This window comes from Hylobates moloch, unplaced genomic scaffold, assembly GCF_009828535.3.
Source record: "Hylobates moloch isolate HMO894 unplaced genomic scaffold, HMol_V3 SCAFFOLD_14, whole genome shotgun sequence".
NCBI classification, from domain to species: domain Eukaryota; kingdom Metazoa; phylum Chordata; class Mammalia; order Primates; family Hylobatidae; genus Hylobates; species Hylobates moloch.
Window position 1 is genome coordinate 20,667,151 of NW_026652289.1, and position 26,822 is coordinate 20,693,972.

At 38.8% G+C, this 26,822-nt stretch overlaps 1 protein-coding gene across 1 annotated transcript in view; it reads left to right on the forward strand.

The window, feature by feature from the left end:
• MRPL39 (mitochondrial ribosomal protein L39) overlaps positions 1-26,526 on the forward strand; it is a 227,299-nt gene extending 200,773 nt beyond the window's left edge. The window contains exon 11 of the mRNA XM_058427707.1: positions 25,238-26,526. The gene's annotated coding sequence lies outside the window, so the exon portion shown is untranslated. The remainder of the gene's footprint in view (positions 1-25,237) is intronic.
• Positions 26,527-26,822: the final 296 nt, after the last annotated feature.

A 26,822-nucleotide genomic window follows, 5' to 3' on the forward strand; every position in this document is an offset into this window, starting at 1 on the left:
CTTGGGCTCTGAATAACGAGCAGTGATACCCAGATTATAAATCAAGGGACTTGGTGAACATCTGAGACTTGCTGGCTTCAGGTACTTATACCACCACAGCAGGGTAGAGCACCAAGTAGCTTCTTTGGGTCCCTGATTCCAGGACTTGACTCTTAAATGGCATTTCTGGACCTGCCCTGAGCCAGAGGGGAGCCTACTGCCCTGAAGTGTGAGTCCCAGGCCATGCAGCATTTACTGCAAGCTTATTTAAGAGACCTTGGGCCTTAAGGGAACATTAGTGGTAGTCTGGTAGCACTCCTTATGGCCAGGAGTGATGGTGGTGGTTGCTACAGAGTGAGGCTCCTCTGCCTTTGGAAAGGGGAGAAAAGTGGGAAGGACTGCATCTTGTGGTTTGAGTGTCAGCTCAGTCACAATAGAATACCAGGTAGACTTCTACCTGTAGACTTCTATGTTTTTTGACTCTAGTCTTTGACTCTTGGACTGCACTTCAGGACCCCTCCACGGCCTGGGGGACCTTGCTGCCCTGAAGGGAAGAGTGTTATGACATGTTTAAAGTGCTTAAGGAAAATAACTTTTACTCTATAATAGTATATCTGGTAAAAATATCCTTCAAACATGAAAGAGAAATAAAGACTTTCCCAGATGAACAAAAGCTGAGGGGTTTCATTAATATCAGACTCATCCTAAAAGAAATACTAAAAAGAGTACTTCAGTGAGAACAAAAGGACATTAATGAGCAATAAATAATCACCTTAAGGTACAAAACTTACTGGTAATAGTGAGTACCCAGAAAAACACAGACTACTATAACACTGATATTGCTGCATCATATGGTAGTTCTTTTTTAGTTTTGGAAGGAATCTCCAGATTATTCTTCACTGTGGCTGTACTAATTTACACTTCCACCAATGGTGTATGAGGCTTCCCCTATTCCCACATCCTCACCAGCATTTGTTATTGCCTACATAAAAGCCATTTTAACTGGGGTAAAGTGATATCTCATTGCAGGTTTGACTTGCATTTGTCTGATGATTAGTGATATTTGGCCTTTTTTTCAATACCTGTTGGTCATTTGTATGTCTTCTTTTGAGAAATGTCCATTTAGATTCTTCACCCATTTTGAAATAAGATTATTTGATTTTTTCTATCAAGTTGTTTAAGCTCCTTATATATTCTGGTTATTAATCGCTTGTTGGGTGGGTAGTTTGCAAATATTTCCTCCCATTCTGCAGGTTGTCTCTTTGTTTTGTTGGTGTTTCCTTTGCTGTGCAGAAGCTTTTTAACTTGTTTTACCTATTATCATTTATTACTTATTTATTTTTGCTTTGGTTGTCTGTGCTTTTGAGGCCTTACTCAAGAAATCTTTGCTCAGACCAATGTGTTGGAGAATTTCCGCGAAGTTTTCTAGTAGATTCAAAGTTTCAGGTCTTGGATTTAAGTCTTTAATCCATTTTGATTTGATTTTTATATATGGTGAGAAATAGAGGTCTAGTTTCATGCTTCTGCATATGGCTGTCCAGTTTGCTCAGCATCATTTATTAAAGAGACTAAAGAGACTGTGCTTTCCCAATGCATGTTCTTGGTACTTTCATCAAAAATGAGTTCACTGTTAATGGATAGATTTATTTTTAGGGTCCTTATTCGGTTCCCTTGACCTATGGATCTGTTTTTATGGCAGTACAATGCAGTTTTGGTTACCATAGCTCTCCAGTATAATTTGAAGTTAGATAATATGATTTTTCTAGTTTTGTTCTTTTTGCTCAGGATAGCGCCTGTTCAGGCTCTATTATGGCTCCATATAAATTTTAGAATTATTTTTTTCTTGCTGTGAAGAATAGAATTGGTGTTTTGGTAGTGACTGCATTTAAACTGTAGATAGCTTTGGGTAGTATGGGCATTTTAACAATATCAAATTTTCCAATCCATGAGCATGAGCATCTTTCCATTTTTTGTGCATCCTCTTCAATTTCTTCATTTATTATTATTTTTAAAAGTCATCAAGAACTATAGACAACTTATTTAATCAATATTTTATAGTTTTCATTGTGGAGATCTCTTACTTCTTTGGTAAATTCCTAGGTATTTTATTTTATTTGTAGCTATTATAAATGAGATATTTTCTTTGTCTCGTATTCAGATTGCTCATTGTTGATATATAGAAATGCTACTGATTTTTGGCCAGGTGCGGTGGCTCACACTTGTAATCCCAGCAATTTGGAAGGCCAGACGGCAGATCACCTGAGATCAGGAGTTTGAGACCAGCCTGACCAACATGGTGAAACCGTGTCTCTACTAAAAATACAAAATTAGCCAGGTGTGGTGGCACATGCTTGTAATCCCAGCTACTTGGGAGGCGGAGGTTGCAGTGAGCCCAGATTGCACCATTTCACTCCAGCCTGGGCAACAAGAGTGAGACTCTGTCTTAAAAAACTATAAAAAAAGAAATGCTACTGATTTTTGTATGTTGAACTTTGTATCTTGAAACTTTACTGAACTTGTTTATCAGTTCTAACAGTTTTCTTGTGGAGTCTTCAGGGTTTTTGGTTTTTCTCTATATAAGATCATATAATCTGCAAACATGGATAATTTGACTTATTTCTTTCCAATTTTTATGGCCTTTATTTTTTTCTCTTGTCTGATTGCTCTAGCTAGGACTTCCAGTACTATGTCGAATAACAGCGGTGAAAGTGGGCATCCTTGTTGTCTTCCAGACCTTACAGGAAGGTGTTCAGTTTTTCCCCATTCAGTATGATACTAGCTGTGGGTCTGTCTTATGTAACTTTTATTATGTGGAGATATGTTCCTTCTATACTAAGTTTTTTTTATCATGAATGAAGGGATGTCAAATTTTATCAAATGGTTTTTCAGCATCAATTGAAATGATCATATAGTTTTTGTCCTTCGTTCTGCTGATATGATGAATCATATCAGTTGATTTGTATCTGTTGAACCATCCTTGAATCCCTGGGATAAATTTCACTTGGGCATGATGAATAATCTTTTAAATGTATTGTTGAAAATGTTTGCTAGTATTTTGTTGAGAATTTTTGCAACAATATTCATCAGAGATATTGGCTTGCAGTTTTCTTTGTTTGATGTGCCTTTCTCTGGTTTTGGTATCAGGATAATACTGGCCTTATAGAACAAGTTTGGAAGTATTCCCTCCTCCTTGATTTTTTTGGAATAGATTGAGTAGGACTGGTATTAGTTTTTCAAATGTTTGGTAGAATTCAGCAGTGAATCCATCAGGTGCTGGGCCTTTCTTTGATTGGAGACTTTTTATTACAGCTTTGATCTCATTACTTGTTATTTGTCTATTCAGATTTTGGATTTTTTCATGGTTCAATCTTTGCAGGTTGTAGTATCTAGGAATATATCCATTTTTTTTTCTAGGTTTTCAAATTTTTTGCCATATGCTTTCTCATAGTAGTCTCTAATGATTCTTTGAATTTCTGTGGTTTTAGTTGTAATGTCTCCTTTTTCATCTCAATTTTATTTATTTGACTTTTCTCCCTTTTTTCCCTGTAGTCTGGCTAAAGGTTTGTATTAGTCCATTTTCACACTGCTGATAAAGACATATGTGAGACTGGGAAGAAAAAGAGGTTTAATGGACTCACAGTCCCACGTGGCTGGAGAGGCCTCACAATCATGGCAGAAGGCAAGGAGGAGCAAGTCAAGTCTTGCATGGATGGCAAGCAGGCACAGAGAGAATGAGAATGAAGCAAAAGTGGAAACTCCTTATAAAACTGTCAGATCTTGTGAGACTTATTCACTATCATGAGAACAGTATGGGGGAAACCGGCTCCATGATTCAATTATCTCACACAAGGACCCTCTCACATGTGGGAATTATGAGAATACAATTTAAGATGAGATTTGGGTGGGGAAACAAAGCCAAACCATATCATTCCACACTTGTCCCCTGCCAAATCTCATGTCCTCACATTTCAAAATCAATCATGCCTTCCCAACAGTCCCCCAAAGTCTTAACTCATTTCAACATTAACTCAAAAGTCCACAGTCCAAAGTCTCATCTGAGACAAGGCAAGTCCCTTCTGCCTATGAGCCTGTAAAAGCAAGGTAGTTACTTCCTAGGTACAATGGGGGTACAGGCAATGGGTAAATATACCTGTCCCAAATTGGGGGAAGTTGGCCAAAACAAAGGGGCTACAGGCCTCATGCAAGTCTGAAATCTAGCAGGACAGTCAAATCTTAAAACTCCAAAATGATCTCCTTTGACTGACTCCATGTCTCACATCTGCGTCACGCTGATGCAAGAGGTGGGTTACTGTGGTCTTGGGCAGCTCTGCTCCTGTGGCTTTGTGGGTACAGACTCCCTCCTGGCTGCTTTTATGGGCTGGTGTTGAGTGTCTATGGCTTTTCCAGGCACACAGTGCAAACTATCAATGGATCTCCCATTCTGGGGTCTGGAGGACAACTCTTCTCACAACTCTGCTAGGCAGTGCCCCGGTGGGGACACTGTGTGGGAACTCCAACCCCACATTTTCCTTCTGCACTGCCCTAGCAGAGGTTCTTCATGAGAGTCCTGCTTCTTCAGAAAACTTCTGCCTGACATCCAGGCATTTCCATATATCTTCTGAAATCTGGGCAGAGATTCCCAAACCTCAATTCTTGACTTCTGTGCATTGGCAGGCTCAACACCACATGGAAGCTGCCAAGGCTTGCAGCTTGCACCCTCTGAAGCCACAGCCTGAGCTCTACATTGTCCCCTTTAAGCCACAGCTGGAGCAGCTGGGAACCAGGGCAGCAAGTCCCTAGGCTACTACACACAGCAGGGGGACCCTGGGCTCAGTCCACATAACCACTTTTTCCTCCTAGGCCTCCAGGTCTGTGATGGGAAGGGCTGCTGTGAAGCCCTCTGACATGCCCTGGAGACATTTGCCACATTATCTTAGGGACTAACATTCAGCTTCTTGTCACTTATGCAAATTTCTGCAGTTGGCTTGTATTTCTCCTCAGAAAATGGGATTTTCTTTTCTATTGCATTGTCAAGCTGCAAATTTTCTCAGCTTTTATGCTCTGCTTCCCTTATAAAACTGAATGCCTTTAACAGCACCCAAGTTACCTTTTGAATGCTTTGCTGCTTAGAAATTTCTTCTGCCAGATACCCTAACTCATTTCTCTCAAGTTCAAAGTTCCACAAATCTCTAGGGCAGGGGCGAAATGCTGTTAGTCTCTTTGCTAAAACATAACAAGAGTTACCTTTGCTCAAGTTCCCCAAAAGTTTCTCATCTCCCATCTGAGACCACCTCAACCCAGACTCTACTGTCCATATCACTATCAGTATTTTGGGCAAAGACATTCAGCAAGTCTCTAGAAAGTTCCAAACATTCCCACATTTTCCTGTCTTCTTCTGAGCCCTCCAAACTGTTCCAAACTGTTCCAACCCTTGCCTGTTTCCCAATCCCAAACTTACTATACAATTTTGGGTATCTTTTCAGCAGTGCCCCACTCTACTGGTACCAATATCTGTATTAGTCAGGGTTCTCTAGAGGAACAGAACTAACAGGATATATATATATATATGGGAGTTTATTAAGAAACTCACACAATCACAAGGTCCCACAATGGACCATGTGCAAGCTGAGGAGCAAGGAAGCCAGTCTGAGTCCCAAATCTGAAGAACTTGGAGTCTGATGTTTGAGGGTAAGAAGCATCCAGCACAGGAGAAAGATGTAGGCTGGGAGGCTAAGCCAGTTTAGTGTTTTCATGTTCTTCTGCCTGATTTTTATTCTGGCCATGCTGGCAGCTGATTAGATCGTGCCCACCCAGATTAAGGGGCGGGGGGGTCTGCCTTACCCAGTCCACTGACTCAAATGTTAATCTCCTTTAGAAACACCCTCACAGACACACCCAGGATCAATACTTTGCATCCTTCAATCCAATTAAGTTGACATTCAGTATTAACCATCACAATGTTTGTTGATTTTGTTTATCTTTTCAAAAAACCAACTTTTTGTTTCATTAACCTCTTGCATTTTTTAAAATTTCAATCTCAGTTGTATTTGCCCTGATCTTTCTTATTTCTTTTCTTCTACTAATATTGAGTTCAGTTTGCTCTTGTTTTTCCAGTTCTTTAAGATTCATAATTAGGTGCACATTAAGTTTTTCTACTTTCTTGATGTAGGTGCTTCTTGCTATAAACTTTCCTCTTAGGACTGCTTTTGCTGTATTCCATAGGTGTATGTGATACTTTCATTTGTTTTAAGAGATTTTTAAGAATTATCTTGTTAATTTTTTCATTAACTCACTGGTCATTCAGGACCATATTATTTAATTTCCATGTGTTTTATGGAAATACTTGTGCATGTTCGTTCATATTTGGGAACTGAAGATTTATTCTAGTCATCACATTCTGGGCTTGTTTGGACGCGTCCTTGTTGAGAAGGCTTTTCATGTATTCAAAAAGAATTGAGCGTTGTGATCTAAGTCTTTGGTCACTACGTCCATATCCACACTAGGGGTTGCTCCAACCAGGTACCTTAGTAATCTTACAAACTCCTAGAGATGCTGCCTTGGTGGGCTTGAATAAGATCTGGAAAAATTCCCTGGATTACCAGGCAAAGTCTGTCATTATCTTTCCTCACATTCCTCAAACAGAAAGAGTCTCTCCCTCTGTGCTGGGCTGACTGGAGCTGGGGGAGAGGTGATGCGAGCAGTCCCTTGGACATCATAGTGGGGACTATGCTGGGTCACACCTGAGGCCAGCACAGTACTGGGTCTCACCCAAAGCTTGTGGCAACTACTGCCTAGCTACAGCCGATGTTGATTTAAGACTCAAGGGATGATTGATCAGCAAGTGGGGAATCCTGCCAGTACTGGTTCCTTACCTTCAGAGTAGCAGGTTCCCTTCTGGCCCAAGTAGGTTTAGAAATGCTGTTCCAGGAGCCGGGCCCTAGAATCAGGGGCTTTAAGAATCTGCTTTATAGTTTATTTTACTGTGACTGAGCTGGCACCCAAGTTGCAAGACAAAGTCCTCTATTCTTCCCTCTCCTTTCTGCAAGTGGAAGTTTTTCCTGGAGCTGAAAGCTGCACTGCCTGGAGTTGGGGGAGGGGTTGACACAAGCAGTCCCTTAGCCACCACAGCTGGTGTTTCACTGGGTTGTAGGTAAATCAAGCCTAGTGGCTTCAAGCTCAGCACAGCACCCGGAATGTCCTTGTGAAACCCTTATGGCCTGATTGCCTTTTATTTTGAGGTGGAGTCTCGCTCTGTCGCCCAGGCTGGAGTGCAGTGGCACGATCTCGGCTCACTGCAAGCTCCACCTCCCGGGTTCACGCCATTCTCCTGCCTCAGCCTCCCGAGTAGCTGGGACTACAGGCGCCCGCCACCACGCCTGGCTAATTTTTTGTATTTTTAGTAGAGACGGGGTTTCACCGTGTTAGCCAGGATGGTCTCCATCTCCTGACATCGTGATCCGCCCACCTCGGCCTCCCAAAGTGCTGGGATTACAGGCGTGAGCCACCACGCCCGGCACTGATTGCCTTTTAAATTTTTCCTGGGTCCCAGGCCACTGTAGTCAGCTGGTAGCAGGGCTAGCTGGGTCTCAAACTCCTACCACTGGGGCACAGCATTCCTCTCTGGCTGGGGTTGGTGTTTCCTTCAGAATTCAGCTAAGTGAGCACTGGCTTGTGTTGTGTTCCATTGTGACAACACAGCACTGAGTTCCAATGCAAAGTTCCACACTCACTCTGTTCTCCCTCCCCCAGGCACACAAATTCTCTCTCCGCTTGCTGCTGCTGGAGGGTAAGGGTAGAAGTGGTGTATACAGGGCAGGCCTGCCTTTCCTAACCCCATCGGTGCCTCCTTCCTTGATATGATGTCAAAATCAGGTACTGTGATCGTTCGCCTGATTTTGGCTTTTCTGAAGGTGCCTTTTTGCCTGAGTAGTTTTTCAATTTGGTGCTCCTGTTTGGGAATAATTGCTGGAGGGTTCTATTCAGCTATCTCACGCCTTAAAGTTTGTCTGTTTAATTGAAATTAAATGTTCTAATATAAATCCAGCCCAAGGAAAGTACAAATTTATTTCAATTAGCATTTTTGAGGACTATAATATATGAGAACTTTTTGTTTGTTTGTTTTACTTTACATATGTCCTCAATAGATATATCAAGCTTATCTGGGTGCAGAATTACCAATGGAATAATCACTTCTGTTCGACTACTATAAAGCAATTCCTACACCAAGAAAGTTGCCCTGGATTTTTATATGTTTTTAAGCAGGTCCTTATAAAGGGGGTCACTTCCCCTTTTGTAGGAGAAAAGAGCAATAAATATATTTAATGTTATACACAGAAATATGAACATAAAGTGTAACTTCATGCATCCTGATTCTAACTGCAAATAATTTTCATTCTTCTGTGGTCACATCACAGATAATCAGTTGTAGTTAGAGGTCATGGATAAAAGCTAATCCTTGGCTCAGCCTGCTTATTCTCTCCCACTATCTGTATCTTACCCTCAGGCCCTCTGTATCTGCTGCTCTTCTGTTAAACTCAAGGTCCCCATGTAGACTTTTACTTTAAGCCAGCAGTGTGTGGCTCTAGAACTTGAAACCATTCATTTTTAGAATACAGTGATACCTGAAGCCTAGATGAAATAACTGCTTCAATTAAATAGCACCTTAAATAATTTGTGTTAACCCATATGCTATTTCAGTTTCTTAGTTGAAAATAAATTTGTATGTATTCATGGTATAAAACATGATGTTTTGAAATATGTATGCATTGTAGAATGGCTAAATCAAGCTAATTAGCATACTGATAGTAAACTTTTTTTGTGGTAAGAAAATTTAAAATCCACTCTCTTTGCTATTTTCAAGTATTCAATACGTTGTTTTTAACTAGTCATCATGCTGTACAGTAGATCTCTTGAACGTATTCCCTCTGTGTAACTGAAATATTATATCTTTGCCCAGTTCTCCCCTCTGCCCTCAGCCCTGGGTAACCATCATTCTAATCTCTGCTTCCATAAGTTTGACTTTTTCAGTTCTACATTTCAGAGAGATCATGCAGTGTTTGTCTTTCTGTGCCTGGCCATATACCCTTTCATCTATGTTGTGAGTGGCTCTCACCAAATCAACAGTGACAAATTTAAACTAGGGAAATAGATTGCCAAAAATTACATTTGCTTTATGTTTAAATGGGCAATGAACCATACCTAAATAAATAAATTAAGAAAAATCTTTTACACCAAGGGTGGCTATAAATATACCTAGAATAGTCAGCTCTAACATACATGGTGTTACTCAGAGTGATGTAATAACCCTTTGCTGCCTAATACATTCTTGGTGTCTTTTGACCTGTTAACAATAAACATTATACGACACTCACCTGTGCTGAGCACTGTTCTCCACCTCTCCTGTGCCTTGACGCCTGGGGATAAACCCTGTCTTCCAATATCGTGCCTTCCATACCCACCTGTACCCTACGTGCACCAGGGAGAAGTTTTTCATTCTCCCCTCTCCAATGGACTCTTTTCCCTGGTTTGGTAGCTACCTTTCCAAATCCCATCAGAAGATACATGTTTTATTCTGGCAAAACATATATTCTAGAACAAGTCTTCAAATCTCATTAAAGGCCACTCTTTACTCCTTATGCCTTAATCCAGTTAATACCTTCATTAATGATTTTTTAAAAATTCAATGATTAGAAACCTTTTATCCTTGTTCCAGGGAAAGACTTTAGGACTTAAACATTAGACTTCCCTCATAAATATCTCATTCCCCATGAAGCAGGCATCTAAAAGCTTATAGCTAGTTGGATTTTAATTGGAAGGTTAAATTACAAACAGATCATTCTCCCTGAAATTAGTTAAGACTCTGTTTATATAGAATAAAAAATTAATTCCATAAAATCAGATATTAGATTGCAATGCTTTTTAGAATATTTTATACAATTATAAGATGATTATACATCTTAAATTCAGAAATAAAAGAAACAATTTTTTTAAAAATGGAATATGTTCTAAGTAAGACTATTAAAAGATTACATTGCAAAATCAATCAGAAATTTCAAATATACCTAAAAACAAAGATGGCTTTCAAATATCTTTCACTGGAGATTTTAAAGTAATTCTCTGAAGGAGATATATATATTATGGAATCAATTCATTCCAAGTTTCTAAAGTTTTAACAATCCATTTAATCTCTATCTCTTCTGGGTTATAATGTAGAACGTATTCATATTCAGATTATCTCTTCAAGTGGCCTACTTGATTTAAAAGAGAAAAATATAACCTAGGCATTGCGTTGACGGAAAAGATATGGCATTTTAAATGGCATCAAGATTGCACTTTCTACAACATGTATGATTTTCCTTTTGATTTTACAGCAGCAGCACTGTAAAAGGTTTAATTTATTTCTCAGATTAGCTCTTTGGAACTGAGAGATGAGATGAGGCCTGGAAAACTTCCCCCAGTACAGTCAAGTTCCTGTTGACTAATTCTGTGACCACCAGTGACAGTCTATGAGTCCGTGAGGCAGAGTTGCGGCAGCACAGGCTTTGCTTGGAGTTGGATGGTTCACACCCTGCTTGGCATGGTTTCTAAGAGACATCTTCTGAGTGGATGAGGGGAGAATCCAGGAGGCCTCTAGTCACACTGGTACACATAAATTTTGATGGTGGGAGATGGTGGTGTGAGTGGAGGGTCTGTGGGTGTGATGAACACCTGAATGACTCATGGGGAGAGGGGTGTTAACAGGACAGATGCCACTTGCTGTAATTTTCATATGATGTGTTTGGAAAGCCCCCTGCATGGAGAAAAGATAGATCGAGGTCCCTTTCAAAAGTGCTCCAGATGAAAAGGCATTTCCATTTTCAGAAACCCTGAGAATCCCCGAAAGAACCTCGAACTAGTCATTGTACTGGAGGCCGCTCCTCTACTCCAAATACTGCTATACACTGTCCCTCTCAGCAAACTGTACTGCTCCCATTGCAACCTGAGTTTAGGAAGGCTTAAAGCTATGTCAGCTGTTTAATTATTTCTCTCCTTGGAGAAGTACCTGTGTCAGCTACCCAAGGTTAACATCTCCACCAGGTTCATTATTTTATATTTTAAATATATTTTAAAATCAAAAGTGTTTGAAGGACTTGCTTTTTTCCCCATGATAAGGGTAATAACTCCTCTCTATAAGAAATTTGGAAAAGTAGGCCGGGCACGGTGGCTTATGCCTGTAACCCCAGCACTTTGGGAGGCTGAGGAGGGCGGATCACTTGAGGTGAGGAGTTTGAGACCAGCCTGGCCAACATAGTGAAACCCTGTCTCTACTAAAAATATAAAAATTAGCTGGGCGTGGTGGCAGGTGCCTGTAACCCCAGCTACTCTGGAGACTGAGGCAGGAGAATTGCTTGAACCCAGGAGGTGGAGCCTGCAGTGAGCCAAAATTGCACCACTGCACTCCAGCCTAGGAGACAGAGTAAGACTCCGTTAAAAAAAATAAAATTATTTATAATTCCAGTCAATCAAAATAAACCATTGTTAATTTTTAATTTTTTAGATCCAAACTTTCTCATTTCACACTCTTTGCCCCATAAACACTTGTCTCACCCCTTTTGGTGTTGGGTTTTATTGTATAATTATAACTTCCTTAAGAGTTATACATGTTCACTCTTGATAACAGGTAAATGAAGAAAAGTGCATAGAAGCAGAAAAAATATCTACAACCAATGTTAACATTTTGGTGTATTTCCCTAATAATGGTTAAAGAAAAAAAAATTCAATGACACTTTAAAGTACTACCATACTTTAAATAAACAGGCAGTTTATCCAGGACCATTATAATATAGGGACCATTGCAGTGGGATTTTGCTGTGGGGAGAAAGACTGGGCTTAATTCCAAATACAGTACTGGCAAGAGGGAATTTATAGCCAAGGTGCAAGGTAGGAGTCATGCATGAAAAATTACTAAGAAATAACACCAGGAGTAAGCAGGATTCTGGCCAAACTGAACAAATTAGATTCTTGCTGAAGATAGACCAGGATGATCAAATATCATCTGGGGGATGGTGGAGGGTTAGGAACCTGATCAGATATCAAGGATGGAGGGTTCTTGCTAAAGTTAGCAGGCTTCTTCTAAAACCGTGTTTTACAAGAAAGTGCACAGATTGGCCTGGGAGAACATTCACAAGCTGGACCAAAGTTTGGTCAAGCACAGAATCTTTGTCACAATCATAATTCATAAAAAGTTTCCTTTTTAATCAAAAACTTTTAATAAATGTCACTTATGGAAGCTGAATGACATAGAACATTTTGAGGATCCATCCAAACTATTTTTATTTTTTCTTTTTAAAATTGACACACAATAACTGTGTATGTTTGTGGGGTACATATTGATATTTTGATACATATAATGTACGGTGCTTAGATCAGGGTAATTAGCACATCTGTCATCAAGCATTTATCATTGCTTCATATTGGGAACATTCAATATCCTTCTTTTAGTTACTTGAAACTATATTGTTTATTATTATTAAATATAATCATCCTACAGTAGTCTAGAACACTAGAACCTATTCCTCCTATCTAGCTTTTTAATTTTGTATCCTTTAACTTTTTAAAAACAATGTCCCCTACTTTGGGAGGTCGAGCAGGTGGATCACCTGAGGTCAGGAGTTCAAGACCAGCATGGCCAAAAAAAAAAAATTAGCCAGGCATGGTGGCGTGAGCCTGTAATCACTGTTACTTGGGAGGCTGAGGCAGGAGAACTGCTTGAACCCAGGAGGTGGAGGTTGCAGTGAGCCAAGACTGTGCCATTGCACTCTAGCCTGGGTAACAAAAAAAAAAAAAAAAAAAAAAAAAAAAAAAAGAGGCCCCAAAGTGTTTCCAATGTATTATTTTCTGAGGAAACAAAGCACATTGATCATCCTGGGGGAAGCTGCATCCCAGAGTGGCTTCTGCATAATCCTGCTTCCCCTCCCTTCCCTTCATAGGCTGTGACCTCAAACCCCACCTCTGCATTTCTTCCAGAGAACCCTACCTGTGACACTCTAATGAACACCTGAAAAACCCTTGTGTCATGTTGATTTTTCCTCCAAATTCCTGCAAATGTTCAAAGATTTATAGAAAGAAATGGTAATTTGTGTTTTTTTAGTTGTTTATATACTTCTATTTTATTTTTGTTTTCATTACACCCTCTGCCTTGTCTGTAGTTCATTAGCAATATTCCAAAACACAGAACATAATAATTTTTCACATATGAAAAGTATTGAGGAACTACTAAGGGCAAGGCACGTACCAGAGGCATTTTCTGCTGTTGCTAAGAAATAAGACTGAGTGAGTGAGTTGTATTTATGTTATTTATTAGCAAACATTGAAAATTCCAGATTCCCCTCTGGAGTCCGGAGTTTGACTTCAGAATCTAGAGAACCTCATCATTGCATCATACAGCACACACGGAATAAGATGAAGGCAACAAAGATCCCATCTTCCAGCTGTTTGGGAAGAATCACAGGTGCAAAGAATTTCAAATTATAATCCTTCAGCTTAAAAGCTTTTGTTTAATTTTTCCAAATAACTCTGTATTTTCCCTAGATTTATTAACAAAAATTTACAGAAAAAGTGGTGTTAGTAGCTTTTCACTAACCATGATTAATGCAAGCAAAACAATTTAATATTTTAATTACACAGGGAAAAGTAATGATTAATTGATCTAATTTTCTACACGATTAATAAAGCATTGCATTTACTATATTAATGTGATTTGAGATGTTTTTTCCCTCCTTTTTCTCTCTACCTCTTTCTTTCCTTCCTTCTCTCCCTTCTCCCTTTCTTCTTTCTTACTTTTCTTCTCTCCTTTTTTTACCTCATTTTCTCTTTATCCCTCTCTCCTTCCTTTCTCTTCTTCCTATTTCCCTTCTGTCCTCCTACCTTCTCTCCCTCCCATCTTCTCTTATGCCTTTTTCCTCTCCTTCCCTTCCTTTTCCCCTCAATTTCTTCCTTTTTTATTTTGTTTTTTAGTTTTTTAAAAAGGACCTTTAAGTCATAATATTAATGTTTGCTATAAGAGAGATTTTGTTACATTATTGAGAAGAGCTTGGACATTCTAAATTACCATTTCATCTATCATATTTAGCCCAGATTCAAATAAGTGTATTTCTTTTGAATAAATTTGTTTTAAAATAAGTGCATTCCAGGCTGTGCACGGTGGCTCACACCTGTAATCCCAGCCCTTTGGGAGGCCAAGGTGGGTGGATCATTTGAGGTCAGGAGTTCTAGACTAGCCTGGCCAACATGATGAAACCCCGTCTCTACTAAAAATACAAAAACTAGCCGGGAGTGGTGGCATGCACCTGTAGTCCCAGCTACTCAGGAGGCTGAAGCAGAATAGCTTGAACTTGGGAGGTGGAGGTTGCAGTGAGCCGAGATCAGGCTGTTGCACTCCAGCCTGGGCGACACACCAAAACTCCATCTCAAAAAATAAATTAAATAAATAAATAAATAAATAAATGCATCCTTTCCAAATTATAGAATATAATTTTTAAACAAAATGCCTTTCCTAATTCACAAGAGATTTTGTGTAGAAACCAGCAACCTCCCATTCATTTCCCAAAGACATTTACAATCTCCGTGAATCCTTATCGATTGAACAGGAGGTGCTGGGAAGTGGTTTGTTGACAATGTCAAAGACAATCAGAACTGGACAGAAGTTAGAGCATAAGAAAGCAGATTACATTAAGGAATTATTGCAATAGGAGGAAAGAGACCTCAATATAGAACTGGGCTCAGTTCTGAAAACACCACAGACAAGTGGGATTTATAGACAAACAAAAGTGTGAAAGTCAATGGGTGGATTTTACATATGGCTAGCCAGTTTTCCCAGCACCATTTATTAAATAGGGAATTCTATACCCATTTCTTGTTTTTGTCAGGTTTGTCAAAGATCAGATAGTTGTAGATAATGTGGCATTATTTCTGAGGGCTCTGTTCTGTTCCATTGGCCTATATCTCTGTTTTGGTACCAGTACCATGCTGTTTTGGTTACTGTAGCCTTGTAGTATAGTTTGAAGTCAGGTAGCGTGATGCCTCCAGCTTTGTTCTTTTGGCTTAGGATTGACTTGGCAATGAGGGCTCTTTTTTGGTTCCATATGAACTTTAAAGTAGCTTTTTCCAATTCTGTGAAGAAAGTCATTGGTAGCTTGATGGGGATGGCATTGAATCTATAAATTACCTTGGGCAGTATGGCCATTTTCACGATATTGATTCTTCCTACCCATGAGCATGGAATGTTCTTCCATTTGTTTATATCCTCTTTTAGTTCGTTGAGCAGTGGTTTGTAGTTCTCCTTGAAGAGGTCCTTCACATCCCTTGTAAGTTGGATTCCTAGGTATTTTATTCTCTTTGAAGCAATTGTGAATGGGAGTTCACTCATGATTTGGCTCTCTGTTTGTCTGTTAGTGGTGTATAAGAATGCTTGTGATTTTTGTCCATTGATTTTGTATCCTGAGACTCTGCTGAAGTTGCTTATCAGCTTAAGGAGATTTTGGGCTGAGACGATGGGGTTTTCTAGATATACAATCATGTCATCTGCAAACAGGGACAATTTGACTTCCTCTTTTCCTAATTGAATACCCTTTATTTCCTTCTCCTGCCTGATTGCCCTGGCCAGAACTTCCAGCACTATGTTGAATAGGAGTGGTGAGAGAGGGCATCCCTGTCTTGTGCCAGTTTTCAAAGGGAATGCTTCCAGTTTTTGCCCATTCAGTATGATATTGGCTGTGGTTTGTTATAGATAGCTCTTATTATTTTGAGATACATCCCATCAATACCTAATTTATTGAGAGTTTTTAGCATGAAAGTTGTTGAATTTTATCGGAAGGAGATAGAAACATGAAAAACCCTTCAAAAAAATCCATGAATCCAGGAGCTGTTTTTTTGAAAAGATTAACAAAATAGATAAAATGCTAGCCAGATTAATAAAGAAGAGAAGAGAGAAAAATCAAATAGACACAATAAAAAATGAATAAGGGGATATCACCACTGATCCCACAGAAATACAAACTACCATCAGAGAATACTATAAACACCTCTATGCAAATAAACTAGAAAATCTAGAAGAAATGGATAAATTCCTGGACACATGCACGCTCCCAAGACTAAACCAGGAAGAAGTCAAATCCCTGAATAGACCAATAACAAGTTCTGAAATTGAGGCAGTAATTAATAGCCTACCAACCAAAAAAGGCCCAGGACCAGACAGATTCACAGCCAAATTCTACCAGAGGTACAAAGAGGAGCTGGTACCATTCCTTCTAAAACTATTCCACACAATAGAAAAAGAGCAACTCCTCCCCAACTCATTTTATGAGGCCAGCATCATCCTGATACCAAAACCTGGCAGAGATACAACAAAAACAAGAAAATTTCAGGCCAATATCCCTGATGAACATCAATGCAAAAATCCTCAATAAAATACTGGCAAAATGAATCCAGCAGCACATCAAAAAGCTTATCCACCATGATCAAGTTGGCTTCATCCCTGGGATGCAAGGCTGGTTCAACATATGCAAATCAATAAATGCAATCCATCACATAAACAGAACCAATGACAAAAACCACATGATTATCTCAATAGATGCAGAAAAGGCCTTCGATAAAATGCAACACCCCTTCATGCTAAAAGCTCTAATAAACTAAGTATTGATGGAACGTACCTCAAAATAATAAGAGCTATTTATGACAAACCACAGCCAATATCATACTGAATGGGCAAAAACTGGAAGCATTCCCTTTGAAAACCGGCACAAAACGAGGATGCCCTCTCTCACCACTCCTGTTCAACATAGTATTGGAAGTTCTGGTCAGGGCAAAGAGTCAAGAGAAAGAAATAAAGGTATTCAAATAGGAAGAGAGGAATTCAAATTGTCTCTTTGCAGATGACATGATTGTCTATTTAGAAAACCCCATCGTTTCAGCCCCAAATCTCTTTAAGCTGATAAGCAACTTCAGCAAATTCTCAGGATACAAAATCAATGTGCAAAAGTCACAAGCATTCTTATACACCAGTAACAGACAAACAGAGAGCAAAATCACGAGTGAACTCTCATTCACAACTGCTACAAACAGAATAAAATACCTAGGAATACAACTTACAAGGGAGGTCACCTCTTCAAGGGGAAACACAAACCATTGCTCAAGGAAATAAGAGGACACAAACAAATGGAAAAACACTCCATGCACATGGATAGGAAGAATCAATATCGTGAAAATGGTCATACTGCCCAAAGTAATTTATAGATTCAATGCTATCCATCAACTACCATTGACTTTCTTCACAGGATTGGAAAAAACTACTTTAAATTTCATATGGAACCAAAAAAGAGCCTGTATAGCCATGACAAACCTAAGCAAAAAGAGCAAAGCTGGAGGCATCATGCTACCTGACTTCAACGATACTACAAGGCTACAGTAACCAAAACAGCATGGCGCTGGTATCAAAACAGATACATTGACCAGTGAAACAGAACAGAGGCCTCAGAAATAATGCCGCACATCTACAACCATCTGATCTTTGAAAAATCTGACAAAAACAAGCAATGGGGAAAGAATTCCCTATTTAATAAATGGTGTTGGGAAAACTGGCTAGCCATATTCAGAAAACTGAAACTGGACCCCTTCCTTATACCTTATACAAAAAATTAACTCAAGATGGATTAAAGACTTGAATGTAAGACCTAAAACCATAAAACCCCTAGAAGAAAACCTAGGCAATACCATATAGGACATAGGAATGGGCAAATACTTCATGACTAAAACACCAAAAGCAATGGCAACAAAAGCCAAAATTGACAAATGGGATCTAATTAAACTAAAGAGCTTCTGCACAGCAAAAGAAGCTATCATTAGAGTGAACAGACAACCTACAGAATGGGAGAGAAGTTTTGTAATCCATCCATCTGACAAAGGGCTAATATCCAGAATCTACAAGTAACTTAAGCAAATTTACAAGAAAAAATCAAACAACCCCATCAGAAAGTGGGCAAGGGGTATGAACAGACACCTCAAAAGAAGACATTTATACAGCCAATAAACATATGAAAAAAACCTCATCATCACTGGTCATTAGAGAAATGCAAATCAAATCCACAATGTGATACCATCTCACGCCAGTTAGAACGGTGATCGTTAAAAAGTCAGGGAACAACAGATGCTAGAGAGGATGTGGAGAAATAGGAAGGCTTTCACTCTGCTGGTAGGAGTGTAACTTAGTTCAACCATTGTGGAAAACAGTGTGGTGATTCCTCAAGGATCTAGAACCAGAAATACCATTTGACCTGGTGATCCCATTACTAGGTATATACCCAAAGGATTATAAATCATTCTACTATAAAGACACAGGCACACGTATGTTTATTGCAGCACTATTTACAATAGCAAAGTCTTGGAACCAACAAAAATGCCCATCAGTGACAGACTGGATAAAGGAAATGTGGCATATATACACCATAGAATACTATGCAGCCATAAAAAAGCATGAGTTCATGTCCTTTGCAGGGACATGGGTGAAGCTGGAAACCATCATTCTCAGCAAACTAATTCAGGAATAGAAAACCAAACACTGCATGTTCTCACTCATAAGTGGGAGTTGAACAATGAGAACACATGGACACAGGGAGAGGAACATCACACACCGGGACCTGTCGGGGGCTGGGGGACTAGGGGAGGGGAGAGCATTAGGAGAAATACCTAATGTAGGTGATGGGTTGATGGGTGCAGCAAACCACCATGGAACGTGTATACCAATGTAACAAACCTGCACATTCTGCACATGTATCCCAGAAATTAAAGTATATATAAAAAAAGAATATAAAGAAGAGGAGTGCTATTATATGTTTAAAAGAGGATGTTTAATTTAGCAGAAGTTGCAGAATGCAATGGGGAGTGAAATCTAGTGAAAGAGTGGAGAATTGATACTATATCATTTGTCGAGGCTGTAGTCCAAAGTCCAACTTCCAGAAATCTGTTATCAGATGTGGAAAAGGTAGAGACTTGGAGGAATCGTCAGACTCTGGAGGGAAGCAATCTCTACTCAGACACAGAGAATGTTCCCCTAAAATGCCTCCCCAATTCTGGTAACCTGAGGATACCAGAAAATATCTTGTGCAAATGAGAACCAATCTGTTTGGCATGGGTGCAAGCACAGGAGAGGAAGGCCAAGTTTGCCCCAGGTACCTGAACAGGGAAATAGTGAGGGTTCCTTAAAACAACAAAACAAAACAAAACAAAACAACTCAGCCATCCTCTTCTCAGAGCACTGAGAGCTACAAACCAAGGACCCCAGTGGTGTGTCAGACATGACCTCTTCAATGGCTGAGACATCCCTTGGTACAGTCTGGCTGCAGCACTAGTCAGAGTTCGTCTTCCCACTGCCCTGGTTTTGATTCTGTTTTCTAATCTTTTCGGCCTAGCTGAATCTATTATGGGTATTCATGTGTGATCAAGCTATAGCTACTCTTTTGCTAATAGCAGACTGGCTCCGTTGATCCCTGGCAGAGTCTCTTGCTCTCGTAGCTAAAGCACTCCAAGAAATGTGCACATAATCTTGAGTCAGTGGCAGTGGGAAGGGAGGAGTAGGTTTGCATTAGAGAGATCTGGAAAGTTGAATGATCAGGATTTGGTAATAAATTGGGTGTGGCCATTACAGAAGAGAGAAGAGGCAGAGCTGAGCCTGGGTCATGGTGTTTAAACTCTTGTTTAAATCTAAAGATACTTTTTTTGCCAGAAAAATCCAGGTAGGCACGTTTTGCCTACAATATCAGGAGGCTCACAGAAGATTTAGCCAAATGTTAGAAATCACTCTGTAGAGGAAAATCCTAGAGGTTGGATAGGACGACCTGAAAGATTCCTTCTGCTTCCTCAATATTTGAATAGTTATAGAACCCAAATATCGGTATATTTTTGGGCCTATTGGTAGCTACAAGGAAGTCAGGAAGGGGAGCTGGTGCTTTTGTGAGGCAATAGGAAATGTAGGAGGGATATGTATTCTGTTTTAGACCTGGAGGTTGAAGTGCTGGGAGGGCATTCTTGGGTAGATGTTGAGTGGGTTACCAAAGGCACACTTTGAGAAAGTGTTTAGTGCATTAGATCTGCACTGTTGAATATGGTAGCCACTGGGCACATGTGGCCATTGAAGACTGTGGCTAACAAAATGTGGCTAATCCTAACTGGGATATACCGTAAGTGTAATGTACATCCATTTCCAAGACAGTTAAAAAATGTAAAACATGTCAATTTAAGAATATCAGCTACATGTTGAAATGATAATATTTTGAATATATTCAGTTAAATAAAATATATGATTAAAATAAGTTCATCAGCTTCTCCATTTTAAATGTGGCTACTGGAAAATTTTAAAATGTGTAGTTTTTGTTTGCAGCTGACGTATTTCTGTTGGGTAGCACTGCTCAAGGTGGTGTTTGGAGGTATTATCAGGGACAACTTGGGAACATTTGAGCTCTCTGGGAAGAGGATATACAGAGAGAAAAGCAGAAGGTTGAAAATGTACTCGTGGAACATGTCTACATTCATAGGTCTAGAATGAATAGGAGGAGACTGGAAAGGAGCTATGGGATAAGGCCAGAGAAGGGGAAGTAGGTGACATCACAGGAATGTGGTGAAGAAGGGGCATTAGGAAAGAAATGGATAGTGATTAGGATTATGCAAAGTAATTTGGCCTTTGTTCTATTGCTATTGGAGAGCATATGGAGATTTTTTTCCCAGAAAGTAAAATGATCAAATTTAAATTTTGAGAAGATGATTTTGGCAAGAAAATAATGAACCAATTGGATTGACAGAGAAGCTGAAGGTCGGGTGGATAGCTCGAAAGTCAGGGAATAATAACAACCAAAAAAGCCCTTAGGCATCTAGAAAGCTGAGCAGAAAAGAATTGTTTTGACTTTGAGAAAGAACTTTTTATTTTATTTTCTTGCCTTGAAAAATGAGGTGTTTTTGAACAGTGGGATTTTGGTAATTTAAAGCCTGTGTCTCTGTTTATAGAATCCAGGAAAATGGGTTGCCATAAAAATCAGTGTCACAGATGATTAAAGATGCTTTGTGTGGGAAAAATAGAAGGCTATAAAGAAACTAAAGACACAAAAGTTATTGGATTTCTAAGAAACAAAGGTTGTCTTTTTGTATAATTGTCTCATGTAGAGAAAACAGAAAAGAACATTATTCCCCACCCTTAAGAACATGAAAGTAGAAAAGAATGGTTTCTAAAAAGGGTTTTCCTTGAGACTCTGCCACCATAACTTGCGACCATTTACGATATTTCTAAGTATTTACAAATTGAACATACTATGTCCTAGAATGTTCTTTGAGCAGAAGTTTTGGTACATAAAATTATTTATCTGGAGTTTGGTTTAAGGCAAAGAACAGATTGAAATATATGAAAGTACAAAATTCAGAGAATTAAGTGAAGATGAGCTGAATATTCTGAAGGTTGTATTAGTCCATTTTCATACTGCTATGAAGAAATACCTGAGACTGGGTAATTTTCTTAAAAAAAGAGGTTTAATGGACTCACAGTTCCACATGGCTGTAGAACTGTAATGCCTCACGATCATGGCGGAAAGCGAAGGAGGAGCAAAGGCACATCTTACATGGTGGCAGGCAAGAGAGCGTGTGCAGGGGAACTGCCTTTTATAAAACCATTGGATCTTGTGAGATGTATTCACTATCAGGAGAATAGCACAGGAAAAACCCATGCCCATGATTAAATTACCTCCCACTGGGTCCCTCCCTTGACATGTGGGGATTATGGAAGCTACAATTCAAGATAAGCTTTGGATGGGGACACAGCCAAACCATATCAAAGGTATTTGGATCCTGTTTAAATATATGTTATAAAGTCTTTGCTAGTTAAAGGGAAAAGAGAAAAAAATGATGGCAAAAGGAAGTCAATGAAAGGGGCCATATGCGGGGACTAAACAAAAAGGAAATGGTCAATTAAAGACATTTAGAAAATTTACCTAGATGGAGTACCATAGGATTTGGACACTCTGCTGGATACTGAATACAAAGGATTAGGATAAAATCAATGCTGTTGTAGAATAACTGTAATATGCAGCAGCTAACATTTATTAAGCATTTATTATATACTCATTTATTTATTACAACAGCCTCACGAAGTAGGTATTATCTCAATGCTACAGATGGTGCAGTGAGATTAGGTAACTTGTCCAAGGTCACACAGGTAGCCAGTGAGCCCACTATATCATGCTGTCTCCTTAAGTGTTGTTAGGGAGAAACATGATTTATTAGGCAGTGTTGGCTGAGTTATGTGTGGTAACACATGACTCCAAAAATTTTAGTAATCTATAATAACACAGATTTTTTGTTTGTTTGTTTGGTTTGGTTTTGGTTTTGGTTTTCTGTTTTTTTTCTTTTTAAATTTCATTGCAGGACACTTGCTCTGATTCATTTCTGGACTTAAGTGGAAGAAGCAGCCCTTATCTAGGATATTGTTAGTCATTGGCAGAGGGAATACAAAGCAATGGAAGGGTGATGTGATGGCTCTGAAAGCTTCTGTTGGATGTAGAATATAAAGTTTGCTCACCTTTTTTAATCCAAAGTAAGCCATGCGGCAAGCCTGACAGTGGGGTTGAGGAGTGAAATGTTCCCATTAGGGAGGGTCTTTAGAGGACCCATTAGAGAGAGTTTAGGTTCTTTGTCTTTTGTTTTTGTTTGTTTTTATCACGTGAATATTTAGCTTTACAAGGAAGAGAATCAATGAATGGTTGGTCTGACTTCTTTTCACACTGAGGAGTTAATAGTATGACCCAAAAAGTTAATCCCTACACTGTCAGTGTTTTTTGGGAGTGGCAGGTGGCAGAGAGTTACGCACACAGGAGACAATGCAAGGGAGAGCGCTACCTCTCATAGTGATCAGTAGGGTAGTGAGACAGCCAAGTGGAAAGGGGTCCGCAGAGAAACTTCAGGCGGCCTGCACACTGGGAGGAGTGCGCACTGGGGAGCCACAGAAGTTTGCACCGTTTGCAGGGGGGAGGAGGCTGACCCCTCCTCTTCCCAGGTGGAACCTGGGATTCAATCTGTGAGGAGGGAAGCATGTATAGCAGGACTCTCACTCTGCCGAGAGTCCCTGTTTCTTATTTTTTCCTTTTTGCCCCATAAATTCCATTTTTCTCACCCTTTAAAGTGTCTGTGAGCCTAATATTTCATGGCTGTGTGACAAGGACCTGGCTTTTAGGTGAACTAAGGAGAAAATCCTACAACAGTAGGACTAGGCCATAGCCAAAATCGAAACACAGCAAAATCCACACAACCAAAATCTTTGCTAAGCAAGGCACCTGGGAAAAAAAACCTGTCTCAACAGTAAGTCAGGCCACATCAGACAGAAGCTAAAGGCTGGCCTGAGTGAGAGCTCATAGGGAAGGAGAGACGAAGCAAGGTGATAGGAAACAAGATCTGGTTAGGGCTGAAGGTCAGTTCAGCTATCAAGGGTGGGGGAAGCCAGTTTTTGAGGAGGTCACTTCAAGCCTTGAGTTCCTTTGTCTAATCCCCTGTTCTCCTGGCTGTTTCCCATTAATTTTTGGGGAATGTGCTATGAACTGATGGGCACAGATGTGTGCAAAAGAGAGATGGTTATAGGCAGTCCTATTTATTCAAATGTGACAGGATGATGGACCTAGTCATATCCACAAAACCAATTATAAGCTAAACCCATGCAGGTAGTTAGGTATAACAGACACATTTAAAAACGAAGAGCACTTTAATTCTTGAATTAATGTTAAATTCATCCTGAATTTATTGGATAAATGTCTCATTTCATGTAAGTAAATCTAACTAAAGACTTTAACTAAATCTAACTAATGACTCTAACTAAAGCTATTCCACAGAGATGTAAATTGTTCTTGATGAATACAATAAAAGCAAGTAATAATCGCTTTTTGGAGCTTAGAACAAATTCACTTCAGGTGAAGGTTAAGCACTTGAGAATAAGACAATTATTTTTCCTTTCAAATACTAAAGAGTTACAAAAACTCTGGTGACAAATTGGAACATTTGGGAAATGAAGGCAACAATAAGATTTAATTTATTGCCCATGTATAAGAATTCTAAGTTTTGCACATTCCTTATAATCTTTTCCTATATACATGTAAAAACTGTGTCATTACACAGTTTAAAGTTTCACTGTAATATAGCATGTTCCATAAACAATTTTTCAGGTTCTAGTACAGTCCTTATGATTATAATGGTTGCAAAATAGTTCACTGCATAGAGTTAACCTAATTTATTATTTTTATTATTAAACATGTAGTTTCTTTCAGTTTATTATCATTATTAATAATACTGCAGTAAATGGCCACATGGAACCTATATGTTTTTTTGTTTTGGATTTTTTTCATTGCAATACATGTCCTAAATTGGGATTACTGGGTCAAAGGTTAAGAAATTTTAACGACTATGCAAACTGACTTAAAAATAACTACTAATTTAACAAAAACATGTGGGTATGTAATCCACTGAATTCTCACTTGCTTTAGAAATTATATTTAAAGGTCATATAAATTGACTAATTAATATTGTAGAAAAAAATGATACTTTGTGTTAATTTGTGTGTCTGAATACTTGTGAGGCTAAACACTGTCCTGTAGGTTACTTTAGCCAACAGCCTTAAGGAGTCATAATTCTTTCATTCGGTAATTGGACAAGTATTTTTTGAGCGCCTACAACGTGCCAGGCAGGTTTTTTTGTTTGTTTGTTTCAGAGCACACAGCAGTGAAATAAACAAACTCCCTTGCCCTCATGGATTTTATATTCTATGGTAAAAAAGACAATAAACATAATAAGTATTAAAATTATGTAGTATGTTAGAATGTTATAACTGCTGTAAAAAATAAAGTAAGATAAAAATAATAAGAAGAAGCATTTAGCAATTAGCAGAAGTTGCATTTCTAAATATGGTGGTCATTGAGAAACAAATATTTGACCAAAGACTTGAAAGGGGTGGAGTAGCTCTGATATATGGATAGCATATGGATATATGGATAGTAGCTCTGATATATGGAGTAGCTCTGATATATGGATATCAGAGGAAAGTGCTGCAGCCAGGGACGTTAAGTTGTAGAAGACCCTAAGGGGACCATGTGTGAGGTGTTGCAGGAGAATCAGGGAGGCCAGTTTGGCTAGAGTGAAGTGAAATCTTTGATGCGATGAAGTGATGATCTTTGATGAAATCTAATGATGCTTATTTGTTTCATAGGAGAAAAACAAGGAGAGAAAAATCTAAACCCAATAGAAGAGAAAGTTTCAAGAAAGAGGTCGTCACTAATACCAAAATTAGCTATGATATTCAGGAAGAAAAAGGTGGAAACACGATAACCACATTCAATAAAGACCAAGGCCAGCTTCCATTAGCCAGAGCTGAGCCACGCGCCACACCTGGTTAAAGAGACTCTGGCTGAAGAATTCCCTGAATATTTTAATATAGCTCTGGTTATAACACAGAATAACCACAAGGTGGCAGAAGAACTCCATTCTTGTAAATCTCTTAGTTGCTTCTTTATTTCATCTTCTCTATTCCATCTAATGTTCCTTGAATTTTACTATTTTGTTGGTTTGAAAATATGTGTGACTTACGTCCTTTAAAGGATTTGGTTCCTAAAGTTTTAAATAGACTGGGATATAAAACATTTATAGAAAAGGAAAATAACTACAGTATGATGTTAGTGAATTATTAATAATTAATCCAATTAAAATATATTTGCTTTGGATTAATATTTATTTTGTTTTGATGTTTGCTAAATAAAACTAAGCATTAGGAGGTCAAATAGCCACAACGAACATTTTCATATTATTTAATAAGCCAGTTTCAAGGCATACATGCTAAATTTGTTCTTAAGGAAAAGTTGAATTTTTGCTTTCATGAAATTACAAACTCTAAGGCAATTGTATACCTGTAAATCCAATGTGTTCTGAAGTTTAAAGTGTCAAAGGCTGTTGGATTTAAACAGATCTTGTATGACTTTCTGTTTCATCTCTTCAGAGGTTGATAGTAAGCAAGTTTGGCAGCAACTCGCATCTTCTGCTGTAACATGAGGCTAATAATGACGACTTTATACGGTTGTTGCAAAGAGTCAGTGATGCCACAAGCAACGTTCTTTATATATGCAGAATTTAAAAAATAAAGTAAATAGAAATATTCCTTCCTCTATTCCCAAGTTTTCTAACATTATTTGCAACTGGTGTTTTAATGCAAGACCGAAAGCTAAAATATAAATGTAGCTAGCAGAATCAAAACCTAGATCAGATGTTCAAAAGCATCATGCTGCTAAAAGATTTCAGAGTCTAAAACCTGTGCTCACTGTTCTGAAACATCTTTCCACTTCCTGTTAAAAAAATATTCTTTGAAGCTCATTTTTTGGGCTTCATGTGTTGTAATTACACATTTATTATATGGGGTATATGATGACTTACGCTCTATGGTGTTATTCAGTACATTGTAGATAAAGGAGAATAAAGAATATTGTTTGTCAGTAGGCAGCTCTGTCCTCTTTATCCTTGACTGTAATTTACTAAAGAGCTGACAAAATTACAGCACAGGCAGCAACTCACCATATTACACTGCAGACAGCCAAGAGACTGACATTGAGATGATGCGTTTTAACTTGGGTCCATGTAAGGAATCTGATGGGGTTATATGAATTCTTTATTTCTGTTCTATGAAAAAATGAAGTTGCTTATAAGAAGGAGGCACAAAAATGTGTATTCTGCGCAAGGCTACTGATAAAGATGCTACAGGGATGCATGGAAACCCGATATGTAACACTGAAATGGCTTTTGATTCA